The 19,043-nt window shown below is 43.0% G+C and overlaps 1 protein-coding gene across 1 annotated transcript in view; it reads right to left on the bottom strand.

Annotated features, from left to right (window-relative positions):
* The window catches only part of LOC126470344 (uncharacterized), a 913,419-nt gene that overhangs the window by 317,764 nt on the left and 576,612 nt on the right, over positions 1–19,043 (bottom strand). The window lies entirely within an intron of this gene.

Here is a 19,043-nt window from a genome sequence, read left to right as displayed (position 1 = left end):
TGTGTCTAATCAATACCGTGGGGCACTCAGCGTCATAGCAGCAGCAGCAAACAATGGCCATTTACCACCAATCTCAATCTCACTGAAGGACAAAGGAAGTGAGAGTAACAGATTAACTAGCCGATCGTAGAAGGAACTGTGGAAACGAAGTGCGAGTCCAAGAGGAGGAAAATTACGGAACATTTACTGACCGAGAAATAGTGAGTCAGTATAACAACATCGAGTGAGGCGGTGAAATTTTTTCAGTGGTGCTGTGTCGAAATTCCGGGCTGACCATCCAGATACATGTTTTTTTTTTTGCATTGTTTTCCTAAAGATCTCTGAAGAAGAATATCACTGGGGATCCTTCAAGGAGGACACTGACTATTTTACTCCCCATCTTGTCCACAGGAGCTCACGCTCTGTATTTGACAACGAGAGACCGAATTTTCAGCATAATACGTATGAATTTCGTTCAAGCAATGCACATGCTCGATTACTTACATGGTCGCTCTGGCTTTTTTTTTTTTTTTACATTTTGATGCTATTTTACAATGTATATAAGTGGATACTTCCTTGTTCTGTGAAAAAATACCTTTAATTAATGCCGCTTTTTGGCATTATATCCCTATTTCGATTTGTTTTTGATTGTGGTTCAATTTTTCAGTGGCCGTGGTAAACATGGTTTTTAACAGAACGTATATTACCGAGTGTACTGCGAATTCGACTTATTTATTTTATTTTACTGTACATTTTCTTTTATTACCTTTGCACCCTTCCAAATAAATGCTGTAAGTTCCGTTTACAGTTCGCTATAAATTTTCATACACGGAATCGAACAATGTTAAGTCGAAACCGTATTCTTGTGATACTTTTTAGAATTTAATTCTGCGCTACAGCAAGTAAGTATTTTTTTATATGCATCTCTAACTTCCGGTGGGGCTTTTTTATATAGTATAATACCTTAACTTAGAACATACGGAACATACAGACAGCAATGGGAAACTGCAGCAGAAGGTAAGTAACGAAGTAAATAATAGTACAGTACGTTGCTATGAAATGTTTGGATAAAATTAGTGGTTTCGCGAATTTTTTTGTTTTATCGTAGTTTTCATGCAAGTGACTAATTCTGTGAATATAACTGACCTGGGATTTTCTGTTTTAGGATTAAAACAACGGAAATTCAGTTTCACTTTTTAAAGTTCACGGTAGCTTTACTTACGGGCAATTTATGTGTACACGCTGCCTGGATTTTTTTTGTGCATAAATGTATACATATGAAAAGGGGTATATTTTATAAAAGACCTACTCTTACTGGATGGTTTCGACGCCAACGCAACGTTGAGCTATTTATGACGCTGTTCCTCCAAAATAACTGAAATAAGTAGTTTTCAAATTCGCCGACAACTATGCGTACAAGCGAGATTCGATACTTAGTGATTCGTTATGTTTAGGCCGTAAGTGAAGATACTAACCGTACAATTTTAGGTCAAGTTCCCGTCTACGATATTACATGTTATTATAAAGCAATCTGATAGAGCTTTCTACATTATTTCTTTCGTTAATGATGTAGGAGGTGGCTTAGAGAGCGCGTGATGCAATTACTATGTAAGATGCTAAATACGATGACAGACTTGCGAAACTCGTATGCTACTAATCACCTTCGAATTGTGGCTGACATCATCTTACCACGAACATGTCAGTGGGACGACCAGACCAAATGCGTTACTACCTACGTGTAATTATCCGCAACTATAATTTCATTAAAACCACTTGGGCGCCGCATGTCCAAAAATAAATCCCAGCAACAGCTACTTTCGCTAATTCAAAAGCCATCGCCCTCTCTCGTGTCTACAATGTTCTAGATACGCAGGATTGCCGTGATTGAGTGTCTTATCACAGTATGGCAGCAATAACGTTTACCTACGAAAATCACTAAGCTGAATTCCATCTTTCAAGAGTACACATACACCAAGTAATAGGATATACAGTACGTTACAAGTCATTTCGCAATTGTGACACATCAAGGTCCAGCAAAACGTACGCTTCCTGAGACCGAAAGTGTGCAATTAAAAATTTCGCAACATTCCGTTGATCACAGCTTTCCGCCCGGCCCACAATTAACACGGACCGACACAGCACGAAGTTCTACAAAAGAAATCTGACCTTTAGAAAGCGGGTCAGTGTCTTGGTCCGTTTACCGCAAAAGTCATGAGTATTGAATTTAACAAAGAGAAATCCCATCATCTAGTTACTTTTGAATGTGCGGAACACATGAATACGTAGCAGTTATGTTTGGTTTGTGGAGGCACTCAACTGCGCGGTCATCAGCGCCCGTACAAAGTCCCTATTATTTCACAGTCCAATCCAGCCACTGTCGCAAATGATGATGATGATGATGATGATGAAGACAACACAAACATCCAGTCCCCAGGCAGAAAAAACCCCAACCCGGCCAGGAATCGAACCCGGGACCCCTTGATCCAGAGGCAGCAACGCTAGCCACTAGACCACGAGTTGTGGGCTGTATATACGTAACAGTGTCTCAGATAAAGAATAAATAGTTGTTAGGTGAATTTGGTATAACCATGAAACTATTTTAATTCTGATCCGTGTATTTCTCTTGTGCTTGGAGAGTGATCAATCCTCCTCCGTCTTTTAGAGTACTTACAGGCCTATGAAGACCATTTTTAATTCTAATATATTATTTTCTCTCAGTATTTCAGTTTTCCAAGTTCAACCCCTGTCGGGTGCACTGCAGACGCAACGACTGTTAATTTGGACTATGGCGATGTAGCGTTCATATAACGTTGTCTCGCTGGCCGTGTGACTATCCACACGCTCTTCGAAAGTTGAGGCACTTGTGACCAGAAGTTGAGAATAAAAAGACGAGCTACATGGTATCAAACCTTCGCTCCCTATCCATATTTTTGACAGCTTTGCTCTTTAACCATTTTCTAGTACTTTACTTTGGTTATTGTCTGTGTTGTTATTTTTCGTATGTTTGCGCCTCACATGAACAATTAAGTTCTCTTTGAGGTGATCACATGTCTTTTCCTTCAAGATGTCTTCTATACATTGCATCCATTGGCTATGTTTGTGTACTAATGCCAGTGTGACATTTGCATCTACTTCTTGTATAGTGGCTCTTCATACCTTTGACAATACAGTTAAGTTTCTGAGCTCCTAGGCGTTCATGTTGTGTGCTTTTAATTAACTGACAACGCCAAGTGTGTTTCTACACTACTGGCCATTAAAATTGCTACAACAAGAAGAAATGCAGATGATAAACGGGTATTCATTGGACAAATATATTATACTAGAACTGACATGTGATTACCTTTTCACGCAATTTGGGTGCATAGATCCTGAGAAATCAGTACCCAGAACAACCACCTCTGGCCGTAATAACGGCCTTGATACGCCTGGGCATTGAGTCAAACAGAGCTTGGATGGCGTGTACAGGTACAGCTGCCCATGCAGCTTCAACACGATACCACAGTTCATCAAGAGTAGTGACTGGCGTATTGTGACGAGCCAGTTGCTCGGCCACCATTGAGCAGACGTTTTCAATTGGTGAGAGATTTGGAGAATGTGCTGGCCAGGGCAGCAGTCGAACATTTTCTGTATCCAGAAAGGCCCGTACAGGACCTGCAACATGCGGTCGTGCGTTATCCTGCTGAAATGTAGGGTTTCGCAGGGATCGAATGAAGGGTAGAGCCACGGGTCGTAACACATCTGAAATGTAACGTTCACTGTTCAAAGTGCCGTCAATGCGAACAAGAGGTGACCGAGGCGTGTAACCAATGGCACCCCATACCATCACGCCAGGTGATACGCCAGTATGGCGATGACGAATACACGCGTCCAATGTGCGCTCACCGCGATGTCGCCAAACACGGATGCGACCATCATGATGCTGTAAACAGAACCTGTATTCATCCGAAAAAATGACGTTTTGCCATTCGTGCACCCAGGTTCGTCGTTGAGTACACCATCGCAGGCGCTCCTGTCTGTGATGCAGCGTCAAGGGTAACCGCAGCCATGGTGTCCGAGCTGATAGTCCATGCTGCTACAAACGTCTTCAAACTGTTCGTGCAGATGGTTGTCGTCTTGCAAACGTCCCCATCTGTTGACTCAGGGATCGAGACGTGGCTGCACGATCCGTTACAGCCATGCGGATTGGATGCCTGTCATCTCGACTGCTAGTGGTACGAGGCCGTTGGAATCCAGCACCGCGTTCTGTATTACCCTCCTGCACCCACCGATTCCATATTCTGTTAACAGTCATTGGATCGCGACCAACGCAATCAGCAATGTCGCGATCCGATAAAGCGCAATCGCGATAGGCTACAATCCGACCTTTATCAAAGTCGGAAACGTGATGTTACACATTTCTCCTCCTTACACGAGGCATCACAACAACGTTTCACCAGGCAACGCCGGTCAGCTGCTGTTTGTGTATGAGAAATCGGTTGGAAACTTCCCTCGTGTCAGCACGTTGTAGGTGTCGCCACCGGCGCCAACCTTGTGTGAATGCTCTGAAAAGCTAATCATTTGCATATCACAGCATCCTCTTCCTGTCGGTTAAATTTCTCGTCTGTAGCACGACATCTTCGTGGTGTAGCAGTTTTAATGGCTAGTAGTGTATTTCAAGATGTATGCTCTCTAATTGCACTTTTGTGTGTGTGTGTGTGTGTGTGTGTGTGTGTGTGTGTGTGTGTGTGTGTGGGCGCGCGCGCGCTTCTTTTAAGATACCTTCACTTCCTCTGTGCGCCACACACACACACACACACACACACACACACACACACACACACACACACACAGTTATACGCATACTATCACGTATAGCGGAATGTGCATTATTTTGTAACACAAACTCTCATCATTATTTCTTGCTGGAGTTACATGACATATGACTGTCTGCTCCACAACACAGTGTATAAGATAAAACGTCAAGAGAAGGATTTTTAACACTTATCACTTAATTTTTGTGGTAAGTTCTATGGGACCAAACTGCTGAGGTCTTCCGCCACTAGTCTTACACACTACTTAATCGAACCTAAACTAACTTACGCTAAGGACAACACACACCCTCATGCCCGAGCAAGGAGTCGAACCTCCGACGGGGGAAGCCGCGCGAACCACGGCAAGGCGCCCCAAACCGCACGGCTACCCCGCGCGGCGCACTTTTCACTTCTTATGAGCAAATGTTGCTAACTGTGAACTCTCATACTACATCATCTATATTGATACGCATGCATTTTTCGTCATATGCTATCAATCATCACTAGCCTCACTTGCCTCAGAAACCGACTTCGCTAAAGCACCGCAGTGTGGTGTCATTCGATTCGGAGGCATTCGGGTCGTAACTTAGCAGGTGGAAGATATTTACGTCGCCAGTAGTTTGCTGGCGAAATTCCGGTCACCAAACTGTGTGCCAATCCACTGGGTTCTCATTCAAAACTATCTGCAGTCTCTCATCGGGCGAGGACATGTGACTCTACCGTTGGCTTCTTCCTTCAGATGGAAGATTTGGACCTTATGCACTTGGGAGATGATAGATTGGGATAAGGTATGGGCCGGCACAGCTTTATCTTCTTCCTTCCTCTCGCCTATTCTTATCCTACATTACCAAGACACTCCACTTTATACAGAGATATGACTGTCCCCTGCACTAAGAAACTACTTTTAAGACAACCTACATTCATGCCATCGAAACGACATCAGCCAGAAAGGCCTGCACAATGCCGTTATTCATTTGTCACATGAATGTGTGAATAATAGCATTTGCATTTTCAAGGACCTATTTGGATACGGTCAGTTCGAAAACGCAGAATATCTTTGCCATTATACAAGAACTCTCAGTTTTGTAGAGAAAAAGACCTGGTTCATGCAGTCTGACGTCAAATAATGTGGTAAGTTAAATGTCCAAGAGACCTAATTACTGGACTACAAGTTCAATGACATACGCTGTGGCTTTCTCTGCAGGTAAAGAGGAACTCCGCGTTTCTAGACGACTTTCGTTACACACGAATCATACTACACCGTCGCAAAATATATGGAGAGGAAACAGGATGCCTTAACTGTGATAGCCGAACTACCTGGTACCAATGGCTTCGTCCATTTAGTTCAGTAAAACTCATACTGAGTTAAAACCTATTGTTTTTTGGCAGTTTGTTTCGCATTTCCAGTTCACAGATATTGTGCGCAAAGCAACTTACATAAACAAGTTTTAACTCAAAGATAAAGTTTTAACGCCGAAGAATAGTATTCGTGAGACGCACAGAAGGCGATCCTGAAGTCCTTGAGCGAGCAGAGTTCAACAACACTGACTCATTGTGGCCAATTTAGATCATTAATGCTTCCAGCGCTGGCTGGCAGGGAAGTGTCTCGTGGTTTCCAAGGCAAATAGCTGTTTATTTTTAGCATGCCTTCGTCATTTAAACCAACACCACTGGCCATCTACACCGTCCCAAGGCATAATTCAGAACAACTACTGAAGTTTTCAGCTCCCTGCTTGAAAAGCATAATCAGGAACAATCTAGCAACGCGACAAGATTTACTATTGAGCTATCGTTCATAGCAGTAGTTATTAAGAGAATCTTTTGGAAAATATCATTCATACATGAAGCAGGAATTTTGCAGAACACCCATTTGGCTAATTGTTGAGTACCAAACGTTAGGCGGGAACACTGATCAGATGGCATTACATGGGCGAAAATTTTAAGGGGAGCTGCGCGTTATCTTAAGCACTCATTCTGTCAGCTGCAGAGCGTGAAAGGTATAGTCTGCGAAACAGCGTCAAAGAGATAGTTCACCAACCCCAGTGGCAGAAGCAAGAAAAAAAAAAAAAAAAAAAAGGGCGTTGTGCATCACGGCGACGCTCGCAGGAGGATTCCGAAAGTGAACGTTCCAGAGTCACAGAATTTATTTCGTCCTCAGACATATATTGTACGAAATATCGGCAAACACAGATAAGCCTGTATATGTAAAGATCAACCGCCAGTCGGGCTTCCCGTAGACTGTTTGTATATGGAAGAGAAAAGGTACACAGTAGTGGTGGACGATGTTCTCAGTCACACACCATGGGCTGACTTTGGGTGCATGGATGTTTTTCATCACACTCAGTATTCCATTTTGCTGGTTTCTTGCTCCATTATCGCGTGAATTCCCGTCAGCCGACGTAACAGCTTGTCGGCGTCATAAAGCATATGTAGGAGAACGTTTCCGTGCAAGTCTTAGAGTGAATGGCTGGATCAGTATCACGGGTAAAAACTATACCCACAACCTGTAGTCATATTGTCATAAATATTAGTGGTGCTACGAATGAATGTATCATCCAAACCGCTAGTTTTCTTAATCATCAAATAAACAGTTAACTTCTACACAAAGCTTTTAGTGCAGGGCAGGAAGGAACTTCGTGGCACAATGATCCCTAACGAGGCATGCACAATCCCCGAAGCGTCTCCTCGAGCAACTGCACTGATATACAATGAAAACAGTTAGATGAAAGAAAGGAGGCAAAACATATGCATGTAGCTGTCACACCATTGCATATCACGTCTAGGTAGAGAACTTTTAGCAGGGGCAGTGCAGCGTAAAAAATACCGTTCCAGGTTCATGAAAAATCCTCTGTCCGGTCGACAGCGATGTCTGTATGGAATATTGTCTAACAATGTCTGCAATATGTGTGTAATCCACCTGTAGTGACTTATAGTTACGAAAGCTGGTATGACAATGCGGCCCAAGGTTCCGCTGTTTAAAATATTGCAAGTGGTCACCTAAAATTAACAACTCTTCATGTAAGCTGCAAGGAAAACTATAGCTCAGGCTTTTATTCCTGGAGAAACTGAGTAGGTCAGTCTCAGATTATAAATTTTGTGTCATAAAATTAGCGACAGTTGTACTCCGCGAAAAGCGAGAGTCAATAAAATGTAGAAAGACACAAACAGGGAGGAAAAAAAGAAATTACACAGCCTTAACGGGGAAACGTTAAGGACAGCTGCACCAGTACGCCACGTAGCGCTGATGAAAGGCAGTCATACTGTCAGGAGCATACACTGAATATGAACATGAGCAAATCATACACTAATATACATCGTCTTACATGTGATATATATACCATTTACAGACATCGACGCCGCGGCAATCACTATTATAACGATGTAGCTACAACATCAGGTACCGATGAGTACACTCCGTGAGTTTACACTGCACTGTAACAAAATTTTACCAACTCGAGCAGAATGTAAGCGACTAAACAGTTTTTTTTTTTTTTTTCAAAATGGACGTTTGCAGCGATACAGTGCAGCCAGACCGCTGACAAGCAGACAAGAATGGAACAGTCGTTCCTCCCAAATCCAGTACCGGGTCAGGCCGAAGACACTGAGGAACACCTGCTGCTTGGTTCGCGAACACCTGCAAAATGGCTGCTTGAAGCGGCTCTTGCCGTCAAGACTGCAGGGCAGGGGATGGGTTGGGATGGAGGCGCGCCACCACGTGACCGCATACCCTCTCGCGTGTCCCTTTGTCGGACTTCGAGCGGTGCCGGGCCACAATCTGGCTACACAACAAACCTCGCTTTTAACACAAAAATATATGTTCTATACGATTTAACGGACACACAAACGTTAAAACCTATTGCGATTACGTCGCACGAGCAGACGATTGCTCTACGACGGCAAGCTGATACGTGGAACTGCGAAAGTAATAAACAACGTTGAGTTCTTGACAAGTGACCAGCATAAAGTAAACTCTGCGACTGTCGCTACACCACCACCAACACGTTCTTGATGCCAAATCCATTTGAACAATAACGCAATTCCGACTGATAACTAGAGAAAGTGACGTTTCGATTAATGCTGCCACATAACGTTCCATGCTACTGTCAGTGCACGTCATCGCTCTAGGTAGCTGCTGTAGCAGCCTTTTTATTTGTACCAGGTCCGGTCGCGTTAATATCAATCTTGTTCGTTGCTTACGTAAGCGTCCGGAACGCGCTGAAACGTCAGTTGCCGGCTGACAAGTGGTGGGCGTGGCGATACGGGTCAATGGTGTATTTTTTCCAATGACTGCCTTTCTGTTACATCCGCCAAGTCCTTGTGCACGTACACAAACATTTAGACTGTGTCGCTGGTAAAAGCCTGTTAATTTCACATGCTGTCTGTCTGACTGTGGTTGATATTCTGTTTCTCCTTATTGTCATATTTAATTCTTTTATTTTTAAACGGTATACGGCTTACCTCAGAAAACGTGGATTGCCTGTGTAAGATACGGAAGTTCTATCTTCGATTCACTTAAAGTTCTACGAAATCTTGGAATGTAACTAGAAAAAGATCACAAACGATACATTCGATGCAAAGTAACAAGTTTGAAATTGACATCGATTACTGGAAATTCTAGTTGTCCCCGACCAGTTGACAGTCTTTATTGTTGCAATTATTGCAGTTTGTGCACAAATCAAAGTCTTGAACAATTTGTTCTCAAATGTCCGAACTGCGAACAAAAAGCGACATACCGGGGGACAATGCGCGCCGCTCAACCTGTTGAACAAGCGGCGCGTTACGGGGAATTCTGAGGTCGGCCTGGCGCGCTGACACGCCGGCGATCAGCTGCTGCGGACCAGCAAATACACCTTTTTCCACAGCGCAACCGAGTCTTTTCACAAGTATCTGTTGTAAAACGGTTGCAACAACAGGCCAATTCCGTGACTGTAGTTGGCTGGTACCGCATCAACATCACTGAAATTGACGGCAACTAACGACAGGTACTGTCTCTTTCCACCTTTCGCATCGCCAAAAGTAGTCAATGCACGCTCAATATACGTTATAAAAGTTGATAATCAATGCAGATTTAAATCTGTCCTTAAACAACAGGGTACAAAGTGATAAGAAAGCGCCGCTACTTACCTCAAAGCAAGGTTACACTAGAATCCCGCGCAGGTCGTTCAGAAAAAAATCTCGAGCGAAAAAGGAAAGACTGAAAAACTGGCTTCACCGGCCGGTAAATTTCCCGCGCCAAATGCAACGGTTGTACCGACGTCCCCGGAGGCACAGAAAACAGGACGCAGAGAAAGCGCTACGGGAAATGCACTAAACTGCAGCCTACACAGAGAACAGCTAAGTCACTAGAAGCAGCAGAGCAGCTAAGGCAGAAGCAGAAGGCACGGCGAGCCTCTCCGACCAGTGTTAGAATGCCGACTGAGACCACCGCCAGCCGCCACGCTCACACGGAAGCTTCACAGCGCCTCCACAGATGGCGCGCGCGTCGCGCCTCCAGCCGCCCCCACTAGCGCGTTTTTCAAACGGCTCCGCAGTTGTCTCTTGAATCCACACATTCAGTATCTGCACCCTGACCAAAGGCCTCCTTCACCAAAACTCAATGGTCGCCCCCATTGGAATCGAAGTCACTCGTATGTAACAATGTCCTCAGAAGATGTGCCTTTTTTTTGCCATTTCTTCAATAAACCAATACATTACATTAGTTTGTTTCCTACACGTACCGAACGGAAATTCTAAGCTTTCGCCATTTCAACTTTACAGAGTTGCACAGAATTAAATACAAAGCCTAATTCTTTATACCAGTGTAACCGACAGACTTACACAGCCATTAAGTCCCTCTCTTTCAGTGCTGGTAAGGATGGTCGACATTCAGTTTACAATGTGTGTTGAGAGTATGAAGATTTGAAACAGCACAGATTAAGTACATGAAGTATAGACAATTATGGGTGTACGTAGGCGATTTCACAAAGGCGCAGGTGCGAAAGATCTTAAGTTCTGACTCGACTCCATATCATTCTCAGGAAGCAACATTCGAAAAATGAATTGCTCAGTTACTCACAAAAACCTCCGGGATAAAAGATGACAAAATCTGTGCCCACAGTAATGGAGCTCGAGTGAAACCGCACGCTTTGACTGTAATATATACATAACACTGATAATTCTTTCGCTATCGCCATTTACAAACTCGATGACGATGTATGGAAACTGTACAGTCTGTCTCGTGTCAACAACAGTGTTATGCATCTATAATAAATAAAGAGACTGACTGACTGACTGACACACACACACACACACACACACACACACACACACACACACACACACACACACACACACACACACCATATACTTTAAATGTCCTGAGTATTAGACGAGAACAACGTAATTAAATCATACAGTTCCAGCCAATCATATAGTTCCAGCCTACAGCGGACGTTCCAAAAGTAATCGTTACCAGCATGCTGTACAGCTTACGCTGACCGAGCTAGGTAGCACGCTGGTTTGTGCACTGAGCTCGCATCCGGGAAAATTCGAAATTTGTGGGAAGTTCTTATGGGACCAAACTGCTGAGGTCATCGGTTCCTAGGCTTACACACTATTTAATCTAACTTTTAACTAATTTACGCTAAGGACAACACACACTCGCATTCCCGAAGGAGGATTCGAACCTCCGACGGGGGAAGCCGCGCGTCGCATTCGGGAAGACAAGGGTTCAAATCCGCATTTGCCGATCCTGATTTAGGTTTTCTGTGATGTCCCAAAATCACTTAAGGCAAATGCCAGGATGATTCTTTTGAAAGTACGCGGCCGATTTCCTTCTCCTCTAATGATCTCGTTGCCGATAAAAAGTTAAAACGATCTTCCTTCCTTTTTTCGTAATACGCTGCAGAATAGCCAGATACTAAACGTTTAACCAACAATATTTTCAATTAAAGATTCATAATATGTGATGAAAAAAGAATTGTATGGCCCATCAACTTACAAGGAGCTTTAGGGAAGTTTTATGTTAACCAATGTTTGCGTAAGGAAGGGAAAAAGTAAGTCTATCGTGGTTACCAATAAGTCGCAGACGTGCTGGAAGCGCACCAGAAGCGTACACACGTGCCCGGTGCTGACACTGCGGGCCGTGTTGGTTTACTCCTGGTCGACGCTTTTAGTTCACCTACGGCATCACAACGCGGGAGAGCTTGCTGTGGTTTTCGCGACGTCGCAACATCTTTTGTGCAGCGCCTAGACGACACTCTGCATATCACAGCAACGACACACCATATCACCTCCACAGCGTGTTTACAGGAGTCGATAGGTGGGTCATTATACGCGGGATGCGGTTAAACTCCGAAAGACGTGAGAAGAAACATCACCACGGATTATTCCAAGAGTCATCCTGGTATACGAATTACTAACTAACAAGTCTTTTAAGCTGGTAACTTCCAAACACCACTTCACCAGCCCCATGTTTACACAATTTCGGTTGTAACTTTTATTTTATTGCGTCTCTAATCTGTATTACAACACCAACAGAAACGTAATTTAATATTAGGTCTCCCTTCTACATAGTGCAAGTCACGTTAACTCATTTTAAAAAACAGGTACCACGTGAAACACACAGTGCGATTATAGCTGGTTGTAACACGAAACAAAACAAAACTCGCCTGCACTGACACTAAAAATACGTAACAGATTTCCAGTATGGTCTCTGTACTATACAGCTTTCAGCGTTCCACCGAGGAACGCCTTCTGACGTTGCTTTTTATCATACTGTGGATATTGCGATCTCTTCAAAGTAACTAAAACATAACGTAATTTGTCTATATTTCAGTTTATTAAAAGTTATAGCTGTCCTCATCCTCGAGATTGCTTTGATCACAACAGTACTTCAAACGAACCATGTTCGATCCAACCATTTAACATGCTACAGTCACAACCCTGATTATCTCATTATTACAAATATCAAATCGTGATTGCACCATAAAAGTACACGAAGTTATCTGCTTTTACATTTGGTCAAGGATTTTATATTCTTATTATTACAGATACATTGTCTCCATCAAGTGACACTTTGGGTAACTGTTTTCACTTTAAGTTAATAATACGGGTGATATCGAGATTTGAAGACGATATAATTTCATTACCATGCAGGAATATGTGTGTCCAAACTGAAACCTAAGAACTTACAACATAGTTAGTATTGTAGACCAAGTGCGTGATTCCGACAGAATGCTTGATGTAGCAAAAATTTCCGTAATTTAAAAGTTTTTGTCACTTAAAAGCCTAAGCATTTTTGTTGAACATGAAGTTATTGTATATTACAATACCAAAAAGTAGTGCCTTGTTTTTCTGTAAAACCCCAGCAAACAAAACTTTGGGTACATTAAGCAAATGGTCCTGGATATCCGGGCTGATCACCTTCATAATTTCTCTCTTTCGTGTTGTTGTTGTTGTTGTTAATCCATAGACTGGTTTGATGTAGCTCTCCATGCTACTCTATCCTGTGCGAACTACTTCATCTCCGAGTAACTACTGCAACCTACATCCTTCTCAATCTGCTTAGTGTATTCATCTCTTGGTCTTCCTCTACGATTTTTACCCTCCACGATTTCCTCCAGTACTAAATTGGTGATCCCTTGAAGCATCAGAACGGGTCCTACCAACCGGTCTCTTCTCTTAGGTTGTGCCACAGTTTCCTCTGCTCCCCAATTCTATCAGTATCTCCTCATTAGTTACGCGATCTATCCATCTAATCTTCAGCATTCTTCCGTAGCACCACATCTCGAAAGCTTCTATTCTCTTCTTGTCTAAACTATTTATCGTCCATGTTTTACTTCCATACACGGCTACACGCCATACAAACACGAGTACTTTCAGGAAAGACTTCCTGACACTTAAATCTATACTCGATGTTAACAAATTTCTCTTCTTCACAAACGCTTTCCTTGCCATTGCCAGTCTATAGTTTATAGCCTCTCCACTTCGACCATCATCAGTTATTTTGCTTCCCAAATAGCAAAACTCCTTTACTACTTTAAGCGTCTCATTTCCTAATATAATTCCCTCAGCGTCACCCGACTTAATTAGACTACATTCCATTATCCTCGTTTTGCTTTTGTTGATGTTCATCTTATATCCTCCTTTCAAGACACTGTCCATTCCGTTCAACTGCTCTTCCAAGTCCTTTGCTGTCTCTGACAGAATTACAATGTCATCGGCGAACCTCAAAGTTTTTATTTCTTCTCCCTGGACTTTAATACCCACTCCGAATTTTTCTTTTGTTTCCTTTACTGCTTGCTCAATATACAGATTGAATAACATCGGGGACATGCTACAACCCTGTCTCACTCCCTTCCCAACCGCTGCTTCCCTTTCATGCCCCTCGACTCTTATAACTGCCATCTGGTTTCTGTACAAATTGTAAATAGCCTTTCGCTCCCTGTATTTTACCCCTGCCACCTTCAGAATTTGAAAGAGAGTATTCCAGTCAACACTGTCAAAAGCTTTCTCTAAGTCTACAAATGCTAGAAATGTAGGTTTGCCTTTCCTTAATCTATTTTCTAAGATAAGTCGTAGGGTCAGTATTGCCTCACGTGTTCCAACATTTCTGCGGAATCCAAACTGACCTTCGTCGAGGTCGGCTTCTACCAGTTTTTCCATTCGTCTGTAAAGAATACGCGTTAGTATTTTGCACCTATGACGTATTAAACTGACAGTTCGGTAATTTTCACATCTGTCAACACCTGCTTTCTTTGGGATTGGAATTATTATATTCTTCTTGAAGTCTGACGGTATTTCGCCTGTCTCATACATCTTGCTCACCAGATGGTAGAGTTTTGTCAGGACTGGCTCTCCCAAGGCCGTCAGTAGTTCCAATGGCATGTTGTCTACTCCCGGGGCCTTGTTTCGACTCAGGTCTTTCAGTGCTCTGTCAAACTCTTCACGCAGTATCGTATCCTCCATTTCATCTTCTTCTACGTCGTCTTCCATTTCCATGATATTGCCCTCAAATACATCGCCCTTGTATAGACCCTCTATATACTCCTTCCACTCTCCGCTTTCCTTTCTTTGCTTAGGACTGGTTTTCCATCTGAGCTCTTGATATTCATACTGGTGGTTCTCTTTTCTCCAAAGGTCTCTTGAATTTTCCTGTAGGCAGTAACTGTCTTACTCCTAGTGATATATGCCTCTACCTCCTTACATTTGTCCTCTAGCCATCCTTGCTTAACCACTTTGCACTTCCTGTTGATCTTATTTTTGAGACGTTTGTATTCCTTTTCGCCTGCTTCATTAGCTGAATTTTTATATTTTCTCCTTTCATCAATTAAATTCAATATCTCTTCTGTTACCCAAGGATTTCTACTAGCCCTCGTCTTTTTACCTACTTGATCCTCTGCTGCCTTCACTATTTCATCTCTCAAAGCTACCCATTCTTCTGCTACTGCAGTCCTTTCCCCTGTGTCTGTCAATCGTTCCCTAAGGCTCTCTCTGAAACACTCTACAACCTCTGGTTCTTTCAGTTTATTCAGGCCCCATCTCCTTAAATTCCTACCTTTTTGCAGTTTCTTCCGTTTTAATCTATAGTTCATAACCAATAAATTGTGGTCAGAGTCAACATCTGCACCTGGAAATGTCTTACAATTTACAACCTGATTCCTAAATCTCCGTTTTATCACTATATAATGTATCTGAAATCTCTCTTTCGTATAATTAATTAATGTACCATTCTCCTGAAAATTACTAAAAATCATGAAGTGACTCTTTACCGCCAAAAGGCGAAACTGTAAACAGCTGGACGTGACCTGAGAGCGGGGAGTAGGACTGAACTGGTGAGAGGAAGGACTATGTTAGTGGTAACCAGTAAACCCCGATTCTTAAAAGAAACGAACTCTCATCTATAGAAAAGCTTCAAACATCTGATTACAAATGAGTTGATGTATTAAATATTTGACGTTAAGCACATAAGCGAGAAAAAGTTTAGAAAAGGTTTGGAATTATGCTTAAGGCTTGTTGTAAGTCGCTAAGTGCTCTCGTTCTCAAATACTGGATGAATGATGTCCGGGTACTGGCGCGCCGTCAGCAACGCTACCTCAAGATAAGCAAAGTTTCTAACTGTAATACTTGTCTTATTGTGCGAAACTTTTAAAATAAGAGTATAACTCTTTGTAAGTAGATTATGACAGCATTTTATGTTTTTAATTACGGTCAATAATTACGTGAAATACTGAAAATCAAACTTTTGTTGCACCTGGAAGGGCCGTGCGGTTCTAGGCGCTACAGTCTGGAACCGAGCGACCGCTACGGTCGCAGGTTCGAATCCTGCCTCGGGCATGGATGTGTGTGATGTCCTTAGGTTAGTTAGGTTTAATTAGTTCTAAGTTCTAGGCGACTGATTACGTCAGAAGTTAAGTCGCATAGTGCTCAGAGCCGTTTGAACCATTTTGTACCTGGAAGCTATTAGATGGGCAACCTGCAACTGGTACCGGGTTCCGGGATACTGTGTTAGTAGTCTAGGTGATGAAAGCCTAATGTGAACTGTACCGCGTAAGGATATTATCAGATTTTTCGAAAACTGTGTTAATGTAATGACTGTGGTGGGCGAGCAAAATAGTGAACAGAATCTGCCATCATCAAAATTATAAATGTTGTGGAGACAAACTGCCCATAAATAGCATGTACTTGTGAATTTTTAATTAACTCCCTTACAGCTTCATTTTCCGGTGCACTTCCACTAGTGAGAATTTTAGATTCAAAGTTCGCAGAGAAACGGACGGAAAAGTCTGACACGGTAAGGACCGCACACAACGAAAACGTTTCATGCTTTATTTGTCACAGTAGGTGAAATGCTTTGCCTCCCTCCGCTCTTTGAACTTGCTGACCAAGTCAGTTATTGGGTGTACCTACAGTTCACTGCGCACTGCAGACCTCAGTGAAAATTGGCATTTTGCACATTAACAAATCAGAGCCAGGGGTGACAAAAGCGTGTCAGAAAAATCGTAGGACTCCTTGAGATCGAGCTCTGAACCTTCGGATTTGTCGTTTGAAATTTACGGACAGAACCTCATATATTCACTATATAATATTCAGAGCCTACAAACAGAGCGGAATGGAAAAGACGACATGACATTCAACCTGCCAGACACAGAAGTACGCGCCTGCCTGCGGATCTTAACCATTACTCGCCTTCATTGGATGCTCTGACGAATTTGGCCACTTTTCCTTTTAATTATGCTGCACCACTGAAGTTCGTCGAACATCCAGGAGAGTGGCTGAGAGAAATGCTTCAGCATCCTCCACTCTTCGTAAAAACGAGTCTCCGCTAGTCTTACATTCTAGATAACAATGGAGATATCTCACGGCACCCATCAACTCAACTTAATGAAACCAAGGAAAACATGAATCAGGATAGCAAGACACTAAACCCAAGTACGGTTTCTACCTTTTGACTATTCCCTTTCAGTTAGAGAGGGTTGTCTTATTTACAGTATATCAACGTACTCTCGCAAAGCCGTGAGCCGGGAGTTTCACTACATCTTTATCTCAAGTCGATTCGTTACGTCTTAACTTTCACGCAATAACGACAGCAACGCCTATGCTCACTGAACCACAAGCTTCATGCCCTTTCCATTTATCAATACGTCCTTCGACAGCTTTGTGTGAAAGTTACGAAAAGATGCCTGCCTACGCGAAAGCAAACACTAATCCGTTATAACGATGCTAGTATGACAGACGCATTAGGGTTATCATCATCCCACGAGAGATAACGCAGAAAATGATTTTTGTTTCCTATTTTTAAAAGCATTCTAAGCAGCTGCGGACGGCAGCAACTTCACAAGAAATATTCTCAAATTCTGTATAATTTTCGTTCTATTCTCAACCTACCGTTTTTGCACTCACGAAATGTGTTTGAAGCAGGTCATACTGCCTACTAGCACAAATGCTATGAACATTGCTCCCCTACACGTATAAAATTGATAGTTTCCTTGTACGGCAATAATTCATATCGAATCAGAAAAAATATACTACGCTTACTGTTTAATATTCATTCGATGAGAAGTTTATTGAGTATGAACTTATAGTTGTGTGACTAAATGGGTAAGAGTCAAGACTACAAGACAAAAGGCCGGGAGTTCGACCTTCAGTCGCGCCTAGGATATGACAGTCACTAGGACCTTCATACAAACGCTGATAATGTTTGTGTGTGCGCGCGCGTGCGCGTGTTAAAACCGCCAAGTAGCGCTGTGGATTGGAATCCATGTTGAACTATAGGTCGCCCTACAACTGGAGAGAGCAACGTTCAAAAAGTCAGAAGAAGACAAAGGCAAACCACCTCCCATGCCTAGTAAGCCACTGTAGTGTTCACATCAACCGTCTCATTGAGTACACATTTAATTCAGTTTAGGTTAAATGTTAAAGAATCGTATTGTCTGAATACTCACTAAATAGTGAATAGAATCTGCCAAAGCTCTATTACTCGTAAAATCTATTAACCACATTACGAAGTCATGCAAATACACTGATCACCAAGAACATTACGACCACCGATCTACTATCGACATAAATTCGTCCGGACGACAGCAGCTTCACCTTGCGAGGAATGATTACTAGTCAGATTCATGCACGGCGCTTGTAGTACGTGTTGTCCGTGTGTAGAATGTGAAAGGCTCACGATCTATCTGAATTTGACCGAGGGCAGATGATGATGGCCCAGAGGGTCAGCACGAGCATTTCGGAAACTGTACGAATTTTTGGGTGTTCTAAGATTGCTGCGGTGAGTGTCTTCAACACGTGGCCAAACCAAGGTAATACCACGTCCAGGCGTCGTGGGGTTGGGCGGACACCCCTCCTTACAGATGACGGACGTCGTAGGCTGTGCAGACTGGTAATACAGGACAGGGGGCGAACTGTGGCGTAACTAACATCAGACTTTAATGCTGGGCAAAATAGAAGAGTGTCTCAACGAAGTGCACCGAACGCTCCTAACGATGAGCCTCCGCAGCCGACGACCCATGCATATGCCAATGTTAACACCACTACATCGGCAACTGCGACTGAAATGGACACGTAGCCATCATCACTGGACGTTGGCACAGTGGCAGAGTGTTCCATGGTCTGATGAATCCCGATACCTTCTTCATCATGCCGATGGAAGGGCGCGAATCTGTGGTCTTTCAGAAGAATAGCTCCTTGCACCTGTATTTCTGGACGGAAACAAGCTGGCTGTGGCTCAGTATGCTCTGGGGAACATTCACATGGGCATTCATGGATCCAGTGGACCTCGTGCAAGGC

The sequence above is a fragment of the Schistocerca serialis genome, chromosome 3, assembly GCF_023864345.2.
Source record: "Schistocerca serialis cubense isolate TAMUIC-IGC-003099 chromosome 3, iqSchSeri2.2, whole genome shotgun sequence".
Lineage (NCBI taxonomy): Eukaryota > Metazoa > Arthropoda > Insecta > Orthoptera > Acrididae > Schistocerca > Schistocerca serialis.
The sequence above is the reverse complement of the archived record's forward strand: the minus strand, read 5'-3'. Positions and strand labels throughout refer to the sequence as shown.